This window comes from Anas acuta, chromosome Z, assembly GCF_963932015.1.
Source record: "Anas acuta chromosome Z, bAnaAcu1.1, whole genome shotgun sequence".
Classification (NCBI taxonomy): domain Eukaryota; kingdom Metazoa; phylum Chordata; class Aves; order Anseriformes; family Anatidae; genus Anas; species Anas acuta.
The window spans coordinates 62,735,115-62,749,457 of NC_089017.1; positions in this window are offsets into that span (position 1 = coordinate 62,735,115).

Genomic DNA, 14,343 nt, shown 5'->3' on the forward strand with positions numbered 1-14,343 from the left:
GAACATTGTTCATCAGACCTGCCAATGCAGTTAGGAAAAGCAAACACGTCTTTTGACCTGTTTCCCTGCCGTGGCTGAAAAGAAGCAGCAAAATGCAAGATTTTAAAAAAGGAAAAAAAAAAAAAGAAAAAAAGAAAGAAAAAAAAAAAAGGACAAAAGAAGTTAGATACAATTGTTTAAGTAATCAGTTGGGCTGCCTGAGAATAAAGGTGGTGAACACCTGCAGAGCAGAGTAGGTAGGTAGGTGGGTTTTGTATCTTGTTACTCATAAAAAGGTTTCCCTTGTAGTTTCTCTCCGGTGTTTTAGTTACAGTCTGATTTGTCAAGTTCGGGGTGGAAGTTGCAATACAGAAAAGCTTAAAAAATAAAAAAGGGAAAAGCCTGACTTTCAAGCTAACACTTCCACATGAGATAGTCAGGTCTGAGCTTACATTCCAAGAAGTACACAGGCACGCACCTTAAAGAAGCATGTTGCTAATTAAAAGTCATGCCAATTTCTGAATTTAGCTACACTTACTTCCATTATATTCTATAATAGATCAGTGATTAGGCAAATGTGTTTTCCTTTATTCCAGTTCTCTTTTGTACTCTAACCAAAGCTTTGTATACAGTCATTTTCAATATTTCCTTCTATGTTCAGTTAATTGTGTAGTTCCTTGCTCTTTTGTGCAATGCTTTCACAGCAATTTGAAATAAAAAGAAACTAATTGTAATCCCACAAAACTGATGGAGTAACTAAATTTTTTAAACTCCAACTCTGATTTGGACTTTGAGTTGACAGCTGTATTTTAAGATACCTCACTTGGATGTGTTTTAGTTATTTCCTTGATGTAATTTATTTCATTTCCCTAACACAGTTGGTACACTGAAGAAAAGCATACGGTTTCAGGTTGAGCGATCATAGCCTGGAACTCTGCCTCACGTCCCCTTTTCTCTGCAAGCATAAAGCACATTAGAGCACTCTTTTTTTTTTTCAAAAAAAAATTGCAGTATTTTGCCTCACTTTTTTTTTTTCGGGACACAGTGTACAAAATAGAGGAAAAAAATAACATTTTCAAGAGCCTTAGTAAGAAAATTATCAGTTATGCCTCATGTGGACTATTGTGAGCTTTTCCTTAATTCCCCGCTCAGAGAAAGAGGAAGCTCAGGCTTCCCCTTCAGAAGATAGTTTCCTGTCGCAGGTAAACGCACTCCCTGTGTTTGCCTTTCAAAACAACTGGCTGTAGACTTTTTACCAATTGTAAGGTTATGCCACTTTCAATCACCATCTGCTTGGTGAGGGAGGGAAACAACATATGTTACGCGTGTCATCCCTTACTGATTCACTCCATGGCCAAGCAAAGCTTGGACAGACCACCCAGCAAGGAGCTCGGGTGCAAAATCCCTTTGTATCTGTGTCAGGGCATTAGAGCTTGGTGCCGTCCGGTCTGAGACTACTACTGTCATTTCTGACTGTGGGAGCTGCTGCTCAGGTGTTTTCCACAGTGTAGGCAATATTCACATGTGTTGAGCAGGCTTCCTCTGCTTCCAATCATGACTAATACAGCATAACTTCGTGAGAAACACAGAAATCGCTTGCTTGAAAATCTAACATTAGAGGCATATTCTATAAATATCCTGATCATAGCTATAGGGCTACAACTGTGGTGTCCTCTGGCAAAATTATATTGTCTTTTTTTTTTTTTTTTTTTTTTTTTTAATGCATTAAGAGTAGGAACAACCAAGGAGAAAAGAGAAAGAGTCCACCAAACTGCATGTCTCCTTGACAGCTCTCTGCAGACTACCAAGCACTGTCCTGCAGCATTTGTTGGTGCCAAACAGCCCTCTAAGCTTAAGAGCAGTTAGTCTCTGCAAAGACATCTGAGTATACTCAGCTTATTGCAGAGACAGGCCCCTAACAGGAGTGGAATTATAATTATTTTAATGATTAAATTGTGGCCATACCTTTTATATATCAATAGGATTATTTGGAGGAGAAAAACAATGACAACTGCATTGGGACTGAAAAAAAATTGGTTTTATCAGGTTGATCTTATCTTTCACTGTGTTTTTATTTATGCTTAGCTAACTGGGATATATCAGGAGTTGAGACCAGTGACTACAGATTCTGTGGATTACAAAGCAGCACGTGCATTTGTTTCACAGTTATTTGTTAAAATATTTCAGATTGTCCATGCATACTGTGATAGTAATATCTAGTCCAGTCAAATCTACTCCTCACCTTGTAAGTAAAATCAGAGCTATACATGTCCACATGTTCTCACGATACGATGATTTGTTAGGTATTAAGACATGAGCTGAATAGTTGTTGTTGTTGTTCTGGATTTGTTTCAGAAGCTCTTTACTGGGGCAGCTCTCTCACCTTTCAAATTGTGTTTAAGAAGAGTCTCAGAGGGAACCCCAAACTAAAACTACTTTCTGTTCTCTTGTACATCTTCTCATAAGATAAAACCTGAAAGCTTTCAGACAGCTAAAACTGTGGATGAAATGGGGAAGAACAAAAGAGATATACTAAAAGGATAACTGTATTTTGTCAATAAAATGAAAGTCATAAACATCAGTGTAATGTTTAAAACTGTAATTGTACAAAGCATTATATTTTTAGAAACCTACAAATCCATTGGTAGAAATTTATCTTGATTTGCATTGCTTGGCTTTAAACACTGCATTTAGCTCCTTCTGTCTGTTTTTGGTGAATGTTAATGCTCCAAAATGTAAAGTCTAATCTCCAGCTTTGGGAAGCACACATTAATGCAACTTTTTTCTTCCCCCCCCCCCCCCTTTATTTTTTTTTCCCCTTTTATTGTTGTTTTTAAACTCAAGGACATAACCATTGAAGGAAACAGCTATTTGAAATGTCTTCAGTTAATCTTTGTTTTGCAGATCAGAAACAGGGCTGAGTGAACTGGCTGAAGTCCTGTAACAAGTCAGGAGTGCATCTGGGCAACGAGTCCCAGAAAGAAGACTGTACTCTCTTGTCAGAAATGAAGCAGAGCAATTGCAGCCTAGGGTGGGGGGGGGGCAGTTCAAATCAGATAACTTGGACCTTCAGTGCTGATCTCCTTCAAAGACAGAGAAGTTCCCTGTTAGAAACATCTGAGAGGTGAGCACTGAGGAGGGGAAGGTATCTTAAATGACAGCTGTACCTCTGGGTTGCCTGGAATCTTGGCAGTGTGCCGCCTCCTCTGCATCAAGATCTAAGGTGGTCTAGGGGAAGCAGGAAGTCAGTCGCATGGTCAGCTGTATCTGTCCTGCCTCATCAGGTAAAACTGGGAGTTTCATGCTGTTCTGGCCCTTTCCCAACAGCATTACAATGTGGTAGTGCAGGTAAGGATCTCACTCAGAACTTGTAAATTTTAGTTATTGTTCTGTATCCTAGGCAACAACAGAGGAGGTGGAAAAAATATGAAGTTGATTACTGACGATTTGAAAATTGTTATTTTACCAACACATTACACAAAGTGAACTTTCACTCTGACTTTATGGAGTTCCTTGAGAGAAAGAAAGTACAGAAAGCTTATAAAACATTTCACAGCTCCATGGCAATGCTGTCTCTCCCATTTTCATCCTCTTTGGTTAGGACTGACTTCCCCTTAAAATTTGCTTTGATAGAAATCAAAGTGGGGTCCCTCAAGGCTCCATTTTAGGGCCGGTACTTTTCAATATTTTTATAAACGATCTGGATATAGGAATAGAAGGTATTTTGAGCAAGTTTGCTGATGACACCAAACTTGGAGGAGTTGTGGACTCGAATGAGGGTGGAAAGGCCTTGCAGAGGGATCTGGATGGGTTGGAGAGCTGGGCGATCACCAACCACATGAAGTTCAGTAAGAGCAAGTGAAGTTCAATAAGAGCAAGTGCTGGGTCCTGCACCTGGGGCGGGGAAACCCTGGCTGCACATACAGACTGGGCGATGAGACGCTGGAGAGCAGCCTAGAAGAGAGGGATCTGGGGGTCGTGGTAGACAGCCAGTTGAATATGAGCCAGCAGTGTGCCCTGGCAGCCAGGAGGGCCAACCGTGTCCTGGGGTGCATCAAGCACGGCATCGCTAGTAGGTCAAGGGAGGTGATTGCCCCGCTCTACTCTGCGCTGGTGAGGCCTCACCTCGAGTACTGTGTGCAGTTCTGGGCACCACAGTATAAAAAGGACATGAAACTGTTGGAGATTGTCCAGAGGAGGGCTACAAAGATGGTGAAAGGCCTGGAGGGGAAGACGTACGAGGAACGGCTGAGGGCACTGGGCCTGTTCAGCCTGGAGAAGAGGAGGCTGAGGGGAGACCTCATCGCAGTCTACAACTTCCTCGTAAGGGGGTGTCGAGAGGCAGGAGACCTTTTCTCCATTAACACCAGCGACAGGACCCGCGGGAACGGGGTTAAGCTGAGGCAGGGGAAATTTAGGCTTGACATCAGGAGGGGGTTCTTCACAGAGAGGGTGGTTGCACACTGGAACAGGCTCCCCAGGGAAGTGGTCACTGCACCGAGCCTGTCTGAATTTAAGAAGAGATTGGACTGTGCACTTAGTCACATGGTCTGAACTTTTGGGTAGACCTGTGCGGTGTCAAGAGTTGGACTTGATGATCCTTAAGGGTCCCTTCCAACTCAGGATATTCTATGATTCTATGATTCTATGAAAATTCAAGATGTGATTAATGATATTTTTCATGAAAATTGTCTGTTCAACTGGAACATTTGATTGGTTTTATTGGAGGACTGAAAACTCATACAGACATAGAGTTCTAACTCTTTTCCTTTTTAAAGAGCATCTTTCTTTTCCTTATGACCTGAAAATTTCTATTTTCCTACCCAGCTCTGCTCCTATGTTAAAGTGATTTTAAAGCACTAGTGGCTAGGATCTAAAAATTAGCAAGAATCTTTCTTCAGAATGAAATGACAGTGTTTCTTTCATTATGTGTGAATTCTTTTTGCTTAAGCGCATGACTTGGAGGGGGAAAGGGAATCTGGTTTAGGATTTTTGAAAGCCTTGGGTTAGCAAAAATGTGTAGGAAATTTTATGTTCAGAATTCTTAGTTTACAGAAATTAATTTTTCCTTAGATCTCGCTTTTTTTTTTCTTTTTTTTTCTTTTTTTTTCTTTTTTTTTTTTTTCCTGCTTATTGGGAAGAGTATAAGGGATAAAAAGTGTAGAAAAGACAAGACATTCATAGTATGCAGAGTCTCAAATCTGTAACCTGAGGTCTGTGTAAATGCTAGTCCAATCTGAGGCAATAGCAGGTCTTCTTGAGTGACAAGCAGCATAAAGCATTGTGTCTGGGAGCTGATCTGCCCTATTCCTTTGGTGCAACCTATCTCCATTCCTTTCTCCACTACCTTCACATAAATTATTGGGGCTGCAGGCAAGCCATAGAGGATAAATAAATTCAAGAGGAAGTAACTTTCAAAGTCCAGAGCTACATTGTATACTCTAGAAGATACACATAGGGACACAGATGTGATGAAAGACCTCTGAATCCCACATGCTCTGTAATGGTAAAATGTTTGTTTGGCTGTGGCTCTTTGATGTTCTTTTCTCCTTCTTTCTGGGTAAAAAGGACATCCTTTGTGATTTTAATTCCTTTATCTGTAAGATAAAGACAAGAAGAACACATACCTGTTACCTCACAATGACCGACTGAAGCCGCTGCCAGCCCACATAGCAGCAGGTGATTTCTAAAAGGTTACTTGTCAATAAAACTAGAGACTCTTCTCAGAGGAGCAGCAAATTGAACCAGTTTTGTGAGTGTCTCTTTAATACTCAGGCAGTTTATTGTGTTGTACATGCCATTCACGTAGGTTTAAGGTAGAATAGTATTTGCACTGTTCTCTTCAAGTTCAAAGTAAATTCTCTTTATTCCTTTTAAACACAAAATGCAGGTTGAAAAAAAAAAAAAAAAAAAAAAAAAAAAAACTTCACACTGAACTTACTAAACATAGAGCAGATTGATGTTGCTTCCCGCCACCCCATGTCTAAATGTGTCCAAGGCAGTTCTCTTGTCAACAGCTAATCACCATTAACTGACAACTCAAATGTATAAAGCAGAAGAAGACAATAAAGCTTTACCTTTCTTTTTCAGTGGGTACCTGAAGTAAAGAAGATTTCTAGTGATCTAAGATATCACAAGACCCAGTAAACCAAGTCGTTAAAAGATCAGAAGCAGATAGAATGAAAATATATCCTTCATGTAGGAAATAATTCCTCAAAAAAAGCACATTCCTGGGAGGGACACGCTGCAGGCTCTCAGGCAGCATGCTGACAAGCACTGCTTCCAGCTGTGGCTCTTTAGGGATGGTCCAAGAGGGATGATCATGTGTTTATTTGGTCAGTAGCCATTCTCTCTCTCTAGCATGGCAGATAGGCACTGCTGGCCAACCCAAAGGTTGAGAGAAGAGCCTGTTTTGGCAAGCATGTTCTTTTGGCCGACTGCGAGGTCAGAGAATAAGGGTTTTCTGGCTGGGCTTTGTGGGAGGAATGACAGCATTTGTCATCTGGGTGAACAGGATGTAAAGCTAGTAGGTGCCCCTTCTGACTCTCTCCCCTTTCCACCTGTGCTGCTGTGTTCAGAGGAGAGTTAGAGCCTGCCTGTGCATTCTGTGTTAAAGTAAAATCCTATAGATATTACTTGGGTAAAATGCATATTGATTAATACCCTTAGTTTGGTGTTTTGCTCTTTCTCAATGTTGCAGCATGTAGCATTCATTGCTTATTGCACCCTGCTAAAGGTGAAGGACTTCACTGAGGTCAAAGCTAGCTGTGCTATTGTTCATACAAATAATGTCAGGTGTTTTTCCTTTACAGCTACCAGTTAGTTCTTCATTGACTTTAAAACCCTCATAAATATATATTTTATTGTAGCACTGGGGAAGCATTATGAGTTACTGCAAATGTGTCAAATGTAATAACAGTGTGTATGTGTGTATGAGGCTGACCACTAAAAAGGAAATTCTCTCACAAGGCAAGAGTAGAATATTTATTATCTTCCTCACACACTTCAGTGATGAACTTGTGATTTGTCCATTTCCAGAGGCTTACTATTATTTTTTTTCTGACCACAATGTGATAAATTATTGGTACATTGCATATAGGATAGAGATATAGGTTAAAGCACAGTATGTCATGAAAGAAAGATCATATACATATCTAAGTTTGTAAATATCTGTTCTTAAGCACCTGACATAACTAGTTATTGAAGTGAAACATTGAAATAAAAATTGAACAGCTTCATCTATATACATTTTTTTAGCCTGGTCTTTGTAAAATTCTGATATCAGCTTTCTGCAGTTTCAGAAAACTAAGATGCTCTCTGTTTCAGTGCCTGAAGACTGAGGGTAGAAATCAGGAGCCTCAGCTTTCATTCTCACTTGTGTCACTGGGTGGCCTTAGTATTTCACACTCACAAGGTGATTGATAAGTGTCATTAGGTAGGTAGGTATTAAGGCCTCATGTTACAAATGAGGAAACTGAGTCTCAGAGAATGCAGTTAATTCAGATGAGGACACACAGTGTCTTTAAAAGTTTTTTCTTTTTTTTCTGTATTAAAACAGAGAACTCAGTCTTGTTCCCTTATGGAACATTCATTGGCATGGAGTGTACTGATGTAGACCCTAATGTGAACATTGTGATTGTCACAGCTTAGTGACAACTGAATTCTGCAGTGAAATAAGCCTGACAACTGCAATGAGAGTGATAGGTCAGTGATTTTTCATATTATATAGAAGTGAAATTGAAGTTTAGAAAAGATGTCCTTTGCTTGAGTGACATTGTTGTGTGCAATACACCCACAGACAGTTTTAGGGGGCCCCTGCTGATATCAGGCAAACCATGTAATATGGAAGATGTCTCTGGAATTTCACTGAAGTGAGCAAAAACCAAAGTGCCAGATTTTGAGCTAAATCATTCACCTTAACTACATGGATTTCATCAGCCTGTCAGCACCACCGATTTGGGAAGTCTCATTAGTATTTAATTAGAAGATGCATAAAACTATATCATGCAAGAGGAAGGTTGTTGTACATGCTATAGTGTTTTGGGTAGCTTTGCTATACTGAGACATAAAAGGCAGATGAAACCTAGAATACACACTGATCTCTCAAATGTCAACACTGGTGGAAAAAAAATGCAAAACGTACAGTGTTGCATCCTGAGCATTTCAGTCTCCTGTTTATTCAACCAAATTGACTACAGAACAAAATGACTATCCCTGTATAGCCTTTGCCATTTTTGAAAGAGATGAGCTTGGTAACCATTATTTATTGGTCTTTCTTTTCCCTTCTAGGCAGTGAATAGCTGACAGGCTAGAATCTGTTCATCTTTCTGGCTGACTCTCTTTGGGGGCTTCATGCAGATGGTGTTACAGGAAGCAGCAAGGTCAGAGAGGGTTGAAGAGAACCAGGCTTTACTCCACAGCTGCTACTGATCTACTGGGATTCAGCTACGCAATGGCAACTTGTCTTATATGGGATCCATATGTTGTAGAAAGAAGGGAGCAGAATGATGGTGTGGAACTGGTTCCAGCAACTGCAAATGGTTGTCCACTGGTACATGGCTGCCTTCTCCTGGGCATCCTTCTGATTTGTTACAGCTGGAAATTTTTATCTCTTTCCTCTCAACTCAGACCTTGAAGAAGCAATGAGAGGGGACATCGATGAGAGGTAACACACAGGGTTCTGTATACCTCTTTGTACTCTGGGTTGTACAGAAGCAGGAGAGATATTTCTCAGCATCAGAAGAGAATATTTGTTGTCTTTCTGCCATTCTTTTTAGTCTGAGGTGAAAAGTAAGAGTGATTTAAACTAAAAGCATGACAGCTAATTAAGCTTAAGTTAATTTTGTTTCTTTAGTCATCTCTGATGGTATGGAGTGGTAACTCTTGCAACTCTGAACCTTCAGATTGAGTATCTTTTGTATTTCTACTATATTGTTTTTATGCTTATAACTACTTCCTTGGGGCACATACTCTAAAACATTGAATTAACTCTAATCTTTTAAAAAGTTTTTTCTCTTGCTTCGTCAGGTATTGGCCATTCCTAGTGAAGAAGAGTTTGTTTTGTTTTTTACTGAAGTGACATGAAAGTTATAACATTCAATGAAAATACATTCAGAAATGACTACTTATTTTCAATGACTGAACTAAATTAATGCAGAGTGGGGCATTTGAAGACAAGCTACTATAATACGCAAAATCCTCATTCCCTATGCAATTTGAATGTACTAGATTTGTTATCATAGAATCACAGAGGTATAGAATGCTTTGTGTTGGAAGTTACCTTGAAGACCATCCAGTTCCAACCCCCCTGCCATGGGCAGGGACACCTCCCACCGGACCAGGTTGCTCAAAGCCCCATCCAGCCTGGCCTTGAACACCTCCAGGGGTGGAGCATCCACAGCTTCTCTGAGCAACCTGTTCCAGTGCCTTGCCACACTCTGAGTGAAGAATTTTATCCTAATCTCTAATCTAAATGTTCTTTTTTTTAGTTTTAAACCATTCCCCCTTGTCCTGTCATTATCTGCTCAAGTAAAAAAAATTCTCTCCATCTTTTTATAAGCCCCCTGTAAGTATTGAAAAGCTGCAGTGAGGTCTCCCCAAAGCCTTCTCTTCTGTAGGCTGAACAGCCCCAACCCTCTCAGCCTTTCTTCACAGGAGAGGTGCACAAACCTGCTATAATAGGTCCCCATCTCTCTTGTGCTGGGGGCTCCAGATCTGGACACAGCACTCCAAATGGAACCTCACAAGGGCAGAACAGAGGGGGACAATCCCCTTCCTTGACCTGCTGGCCACTTCTCTTTTGATGCAGCCCAGGATGCAGTTGGTCTTCTGGGCTTCAAGTGCACTCTTCTGGCTCATGTTGAGCTTTTTGTCTCACAGAACTCCCAAGTCTGCAGGGCTGCTCTCAGTGCTTCTCCCAGGCTTCTCTTCTCAGGGCTTCTCCCACTCTGTACTCATGTCTGGGATTGAACACCTTAAACTTCCACTTGTTGAACCTTATGTGGTTCACATAGTTGCACATCTCATGTTTGTCCAGGTCCCTTTGGAAGGGATTCCTTCCTTCTGTTATATCAACTGCACCACTCAGCTTTGTGTCATCTGCAAATTGCTAAGGGTGCATTTAATCCTACTGTCTATGTCATTGGTAAAAATATTAAACAGCACTGGTCCCATGAAATATCCCAGAGGGACACCAGTCATCAGTGGCCTCTGTCTGGACATATAGCTGTTGACCAAAACTCTGTCTGTGGCTATCCAGCCAATTACTTATATACCAAATAGCACACCCCTCGAATCTGTATCTGTCCAATTTAAAGATAAAGAAGTCATGTGAGACCATCTCAAAAGCGTTACAGAAGTCCATGTAGATGACATTGGTTTGTCTTCCCTTGTCAACTGATGGAGTCTCTCAGTCATAGAAAGCCATCAGATTGGTCAGGCTGGATTTGTCCATGGTGAAGCCATGCTGGCTGTCTCAGATCACCTCCTTGCCCTGCACATGCCTTGACATTGCTTCCAGGATTTGTTCCATGATCTTCCTAGGCACAAAGGTAAGGCTCACCAGTATATAACTTTATGGGTTCTCCTTTCTACTCTTTGTAAAAATGGGAGTGATGTTTCACTTTTACCAATCACTTCACCTAACTGCCAGGACTTATCAAATCTGATGGAGGGAGGCTTGGTAACTACATAAGAGAGTTCCCTCAGGACTCTGGAATGTATGGCATCGAGCCCCATAGACTTGTAGCTGTTTTGTTCAATCAGGTGGTCTCAAACCTGCTCTTCATTTACAGTGGGAGGGACTTTGCTTCCCAGCCCTCATCTATGTGTTCAGGGACTCAGGAGACATGGGAAGCCTGACTGGAAGTGAAGGCTGAGGCAAAGTTTTAGAGTGCACCTCCATGATAACAATAGCTATCAGTTCAACCTTCTCATCCATCAGAGAGGGTAAAATCTCCTTCCGCTTTCTTTTCTGAGCAATGTACCTATGGAACTCCTTCCTGTTATTATTCGCATCCTTTGCCAAGCTCAATTTCATCTGTGCCTTGGCTTTCCTTATCCCATCCCTGTGTATCTGGACTGCATCCCTGTACTCTTCCCAGGCCACATGTCCCTGCTTCCACTGCCTGTGGATTTCCCTCTTGCATCTCAGTTTGACCAACAGGTCCTTGTTCAACCATCCAGGGCTCCTACCTTTCCCTGGTTGATTTCTTACAGATGGGGATGGAGTGCTCTAACACTCTAAGAAAACTGTCCTTAAAGAGTTGCCAGTTCTGATCAGATCCTCAGTCCCTAAGGACAGTGTCCCAGGGCATCTCATCCACTAATTGTATAAACAGATGGATAAGTTTATCTACATTATAAATGTATTTAATATTTGTACATTCATTTTATAAGCCTGTTTTTTTGAACATTTTGACTAGATTGTATCTGTTTAATACAGGTATTGCATCTGATAATACATGTTGAGGTAAATAAATTTGATAATGAGATGTATCTGTGGAACAGCTAGAACACTGTTAGGGAACAATATCTGATAAGAGTCTAATTTTTTTATTTTTTTTTTAAAAAAAAAAAAAAACTCAATACAGAATACCTCTAGGCACAAGGACGAGGAGTAAGAGAGTGATATTTTTCCTGTATTCCATTGTTATACTGTGAAGCCTGTAGAAAGGCTTCATTTAAATTTAATTGAATATGGATTAGGTTTTCTGGAAGTAATTCAGGACCGCTTACTTGTCAATTCAGCATTTCAATTAATGTTACCTCCTCTTTCCCCCAAGGTTTTTTATTGATAGGACTGATGCATTTCCAAATAGCTGAGGCATTTGCTCTTGACTCCAGATGAAAAAAAAAACAGCAGCTCAATGAGGTCCCAGACCTATTGTCAGTAATGAAGTATTCAGTCCCTAGACATCAGTTCTTGGGCAGGCTCTATTAAGCAAAAATGAAAGAACAAAAAATTCTATATGTCTATCCCAGATTTTCCTGAATAGTTTTATAAAACAGAAGCAATGTTTATTATTTTGGAAAACAATACAAAACTAAAAATAGAAATAAAAACATTATCTTGCATATTCTGAATGTTGAATAAAGAAATATGAAAAGGATGAAAGCCTGTTAGTTTGAGAAAATGGTAATCACTTCAAACTATTGAGAGATTTCTCTGCAGGAATGACTACAAGAAAAATATACAGCCAAGCACTGTGACATTTGAGGCAGATCCTTTCTGTCATTGTCAAAATTTGGTGTTCAGGAAAGAACAGGATTATTCCCAACAGTATCTCCATATAAGTAAAAATTATACTTGTAAGACTACACATAAAGCATATATAAAATATATAAAATATAAAGTGTGTATATATATAGAGAGAGAAAATTTTTGTTTGATGGAATTGCAAAGGATGATGAAAGCATAAGTACTACAATTAGTATAATGCTAACTCTTTAAAGTATGTCAGTATGTACCTCCTTCGAGCAGGTAGTTTTGTGTCAGATCACTTTACCTCATTTGCACTACTTTAGAGTGATCTTTGTGCTTTCTCTCCAGGGAGTTGTTTGAGAGCTCAGGTTGTCCTATCTCACTTAGAGCACTCTTGGATAGTTTTATTATTATTGTAGCCAACAAATAGCAAAAGAAAAGACACTACAGTTAGGATTGCATGTTTGAGCTAGGATTTCTACATTTTCTCTTTGCTACCTTTAAGTTTTCTCCTTATAACTCTCTATTTGTAAGTAAGTGAGTGATTCCTACCTTGTCTTATGTATTTTTGATAAGAACACTGAATTAATTTGAGAGAGGTGAATACAAACTTGGGAGTTCTGCTGACTGAAATGAGATTTTAGGTCACATAGGTAGGGTTTTAATTTGGACAACTGGCACTCCAGGTTTAAATTTCACTGTTGGTGCTAGGGAGTTCCTCAGGTTTATTTGTGCTGCTTGTACATGAACAGCCAGATCTCAGGTAGCACTTTGGGTGGGGTGCTATGGCAGATGTTTCCAGGCATCCCTGCCGATTTAAATTATTCTGTGAATCTGTGTTTGTACAAAAAGGGGAGAAGGTCATGGCTGGAAGCAGCTTGAGGTCTATGCAAGTAAGTATGAGACTTCTTGAAGAGGCTGAGGAGCTTTGTTCAGCAATTTGCTGTGGAGACGTCGCAGTACGAACTACAAAAATCGTCCTTACTAGTGTGCTTACTCCTGCAGTAACCTGTCTTGCACCATGGTGACAATGGACCTGCACCTAAACATCAGTTGTTTATGCTAATTTATTGGCTTCCTCATGGTGTATTAATTAAAATATGTTGTGTAGAGAAAAAAAAAAAAAAAAAAAAAAGATGAAACTTTGTTGTTTCAAGAATTGGAGAACTGGAATCTGAACGAGGAGGTGTCTTGTGTAAGCCCTACAAAGGCATGGTATTGGTATTATGATTTGATCTTGCTTTCACTCTAATTTTTCATAACTTCAATAAGAGTACAGTATCAGAATAGCATATCCTTATAAAAGCAAGAAGTTGGAAAACAAGTTTATCTTGCTTTTCATTTATTTTCCTGAAATAAGTAAAGCAATTGTCTCCTTCTTCTTCCTTTTTTGCTATATACACTTCTTGCTCTAAAATCTGTTTGGCATCTGAGACAACAGACCTTTGCTAGTTGTGATAGATTTATTTCTATGTATGCACTATGTCTCTTCAGAGATTTAAGATTTCTACAAAGACTGTGCAGTTTATTACTCTGCAGTGGTTCAGTTACACATGTGAACTCTAATATGAGATTTCTAAATGAGACCTAAAAGCTGAAAAGAACACAACATCAGAAAAGGGCCTTTCCATAACTTTACACTGCATGAAATAGAAATATCTGGTGCTCAATAAATTGTTTTGTTTTGGTTTGTTTGTTTGTTTGTTTTCTTTAATTTGATTCCTTAGTAGTATCCTCCATCTGAATGGTCAGGAAGAACGGAACAAGTCCCACAGTGTCTATTCATATTATCCTAAGATTCTGTTTATGGATACTGCATTTCAAAATTGTATTACTATTACATACATTTAATTTAATTAGATATAGCATACTATACACATACCTATAGCTAGCTATATGCATATATATTTTCTGGATCAGAAAGATCAAAAAATAATCCATACTTTAAGAAAAATGTAAAATGAATATGACCGGAACATTATTATTATTGTTGTTGTTGTTATTATTATTATTATTGTTATTATTGTTATTATTTAATTCTAGTGGTAGAGTTTTTACCATTATATCTGAAGATGATTTTTTAATATTTTTTTTCAGTGATACAACCTCCATGGGGAAGAAGAACTCCATTTATAAGGCAATTTGTGTTATCGTTGTGACTT